Raw genomic sequence first — 3,271 nt, forward strand, 5'->3', positions numbered from 1 at the left:
ACTGTATGCTTCCCCTGAGCTGACTCACAGCTATGAACTCAAGAATTCTCCTCTTGACATTTTCCATCCCATACTGATCTTCTTTTAACACTTCCTCAGCTCTCCTCAGTTCCACCTTCTCATAGTATAAACGATTAAGCGCAACTTGTTTGCCCTTTTTCTTCTCGAAGGCGGCCTCGTTCACTGATTGGTACTTTGCCAGGCGACCTTTGAGCTCGAAAACTTCTTCCTCTAGCTCAGCTACTCGCCTCTCAGCAGCCCATCTCTGAAGTTCTTCCTGCTTCAACTGCTCCTTTATCAGCAGAATTCTCTCAGCCCTCTCTGTCTCCAATGAGCCTACTCTGCACTCGACAGCCAGTCTCTCAAGCTTCTCTTGCTTCAAATGGGCTTGTAGCGTCTCCTTGAGCTCCTTGATCTCGGCTCTTACATCCACCGAATCATCCAAGCTCACATTATTCGAGGAGGTATTTGCTTCATACCTCCCTTCTTCAGTGGCAAACTCCTGACCCTGATCTGTGGCTTCTCCGATAGACTCCTCCATCTTTTTCCACTCAGCTTCCATCCTGCTGATTCTATCCTGAAGGCACGTCTCTGCCCTCTGCAGATCATCACAGAATGTCTTCAGCTCCTTCACCTGAGCTTCCAGTCCTAGGATCTTTCTACGGAGATCATCATTCTCATCATGGGTGTCCTGCTGAGTGGTCTCAATCATTTGTAGCATGTGCTCTGCATCAGCCTTATCATCCTCTAGTTTTTTCTTAACCTTGAGGAGATCCTCATAGTCCCTCTTGGTTTATAGCAGGTCCCTATTGTGTTCATCATACTCCTTCTTGGATTCACGCAGCTCCCGGTTGAACTGTTCTCGCAGGTGTTCTAGGTCTTGATCGCGTCCAGAAACTTCGTCCTTCAGCGCCCCTTTTAAGGCAGATAGCTCCCTATCCCGCTGGTGTAGACCCTCGTCCAGCCTTTGCATCTCCTGCATCAGCTGCTTCACCTGCTCTTGAAATCTCTGCACTTCCTTTCTTGTGACCTCTGCTTCCTCCGCATCCCCAGAGCCTTTCTTCACTTGGTTCAGCTCTGACTGCACCAGGGAGAAATGATTTTTCATTTCATTCAGCTCATCTTCAGACTACTCTTTCTCAAGCTTCAACTGCAAAACCTCCTCCTTGGTTTTGCGGAGGTCCTCTTTATTTTTCTGGAACATTTCCTTCCATTGGTTGAGTTCCTGTAACGGGTCTGGGAGGCGGAACCTCTGGGCTACTATACAAGGGGGCGGTCCTTGTAAGGGAGCGGGTGGCGACCAGGCAGGCAGTCACAGCAGGTGACCGGGACAGTCTCTAGAAGAACGGGTAGGAGGTCACGGCAAGTGACCGGGGCAGTCTCTGGATGAACGGGCAGATGGTCACGGCAAGTGACTGGGGCAGTCTCTGGGTGAACGGGCAGATGGTCACGGCAAATGACCGGGGCAGTCTCTGGGTGAACGGGCAGATGGTCACGGCAAGTGACCGGGGCAGTCTCTGGGTGAACGGGCAGATGGTCACGGCAAGTGACCGGGGCAGTCTCTGGGTGAACGGGCAGATGGTCACGGACAGGCGGGTGGTCACAGCACGTGACGGCAGAGCCTCCAGGTAGGCTAGCAGACAGGTAGCAGATGTGCGCTCCCAGGTGAGCGGGCAAGCTGGTCCATAGACAGACTGACAAGAGTTGGAAGGCAGACCGTCGGACCTCAGGCTAGCAGGCAGGTAGCAGAATATCAGGCAGGAATAAGACAGCAGGCTGGCAGGAATCTGGCAGGTATCTGGCAGGTAACTGGCAACGGGACCTGAGGGCTGAAGCAGAGTAGTGAACAGTGCAACAACATTGCTCGGGCACCTCCATTTTGGAGGAGGTGCCTTATATATGGTGAAGTCCTCCGGCCATTGGCCGGGGACTCCTTAGGACAGCGCGCGCGGCCCCTTTAAGAGGGAGGGAGCGCGCGCGCGCGCGCCCTAAGCACAGTGGCCGGGAAGGAGCGCGCGCTACCAGCAGAGCGGGAGGAGGACGCCGGGCTCGGAGCCGAGAGGTGAGGGGAACAGCGTCCCTGCCTAGCAGAGGGCAGGGACGCCGACGCTAGAGTTCCTCTCTGCTTTCCTCCAGTTCTCACTGCAAGTTCCTCAAAATCTGGTTTATTTTCTGCCGCTCAGACTCCAGGCTCAGCTGGTCATGGGACACATTCTCCATGTTTTTCCTTAGTTGCTGTACATCACTCTGATACTGCTGCCTGAAAGGCTCCAGCTCTTGGTCATGATTGGCCACCTCCTCTTTCAGCGCTCGCTTCAGGGCTGTCAGTTCCTGAACCTTCTGTCTCAGTAGATCATCATGCTTGTACTGAATCTACAGAACTGCATCCAACTCTTCCTCCTGGTCTTCTTTATTGTTGGATACTGTACCAGAGGTTACTACTGGCAGTGTCAGCTCCTCTTCCATCCTGATCTCCTCTGCTTCTAAAGGAGAATCCACACTCGGAATAAAGGCACACAGCATTGCATTTTCTTTATTTACCCTTTCAGCAAAGACTACAGGAGCAACTTCTTTGTGGCCTTTGTACCTTCGAAGACGAAAGTGGGACTTTCTCACCTCATTTAACTCCTCCTGACTGAACTCTCTTTCTACTTTCATAGTGTCACTCCCCATGGTGTCAACCCCTTCTACTGGAGCTACCCAGTTATCAACGGTTGAATTGTCATTTTTAGGCGGTACCAACACACGACCAGTAACCAATTCTGGTTTTCTATGCCCCACCCCCTTTTGAGACTCCATCCCTTTTGGACAACTACACCTGTAGGGGGTGCTTTAAAAAAAAACAACGTCATAGTCTCAGGACCCAGTTCACAACATATCTTAGTACCTCCCTGGGCACTCTGGGATAGTGCCGGCGCCACAGGAGAACTCAAGGATTGGTCCGCTGCCGCCATTCTGTAATGTGCCAACAGCTCCTGCCGTTCCAGCACCATGTCCTGTTGCCGTTTCCCAAATACCTGCTGCAATTTTAACAGGCACTTTAATCGCTCAATAGCTTCAGTCTCATTTTCTGCTCCATTCACAGCCATCTTTATCAGCTCCTGCATTTCTTTAGCACACTCTATTTTGCTGAAGAGCGTTTGCAGCCGGTCATCTAACCCTTTCTCCATTCCGTCTGGGGATACTGCTCCATTTATAGCCATCGCAGTGCGCTGTTCACACCAGACACTTCACACCGCTCTCACCAGAAAAAATTTTGTGGCCCCACCAA

General features: G+C 51.8%; 1 pseudogene; it reads right to left on the minus strand.

Moving 5' to 3' along the window:
- Nucleotides 1-793: 793 nt before the first annotated feature.
- On the minus strand, nt 794-2,466 carry LOC141222238 (uncharacterized; annotated as a pseudogene).
- Nucleotides 2,467-3,271: the final 805 nt, after the last annotated feature.

The sequence above is a fragment of the Phyllobates terribilis genome, unplaced genomic scaffold (genome assembly GCF_046119375.1).
Source record: "Phyllobates terribilis strain yellow unplaced genomic scaffold, ASM4611937v1 Scaffold_348__1_contigs__length_1988982, whole genome shotgun sequence".
NCBI lineage: Eukaryota > Metazoa > Chordata > Amphibia > Anura > Dendrobatidae > Phyllobates > Phyllobates terribilis.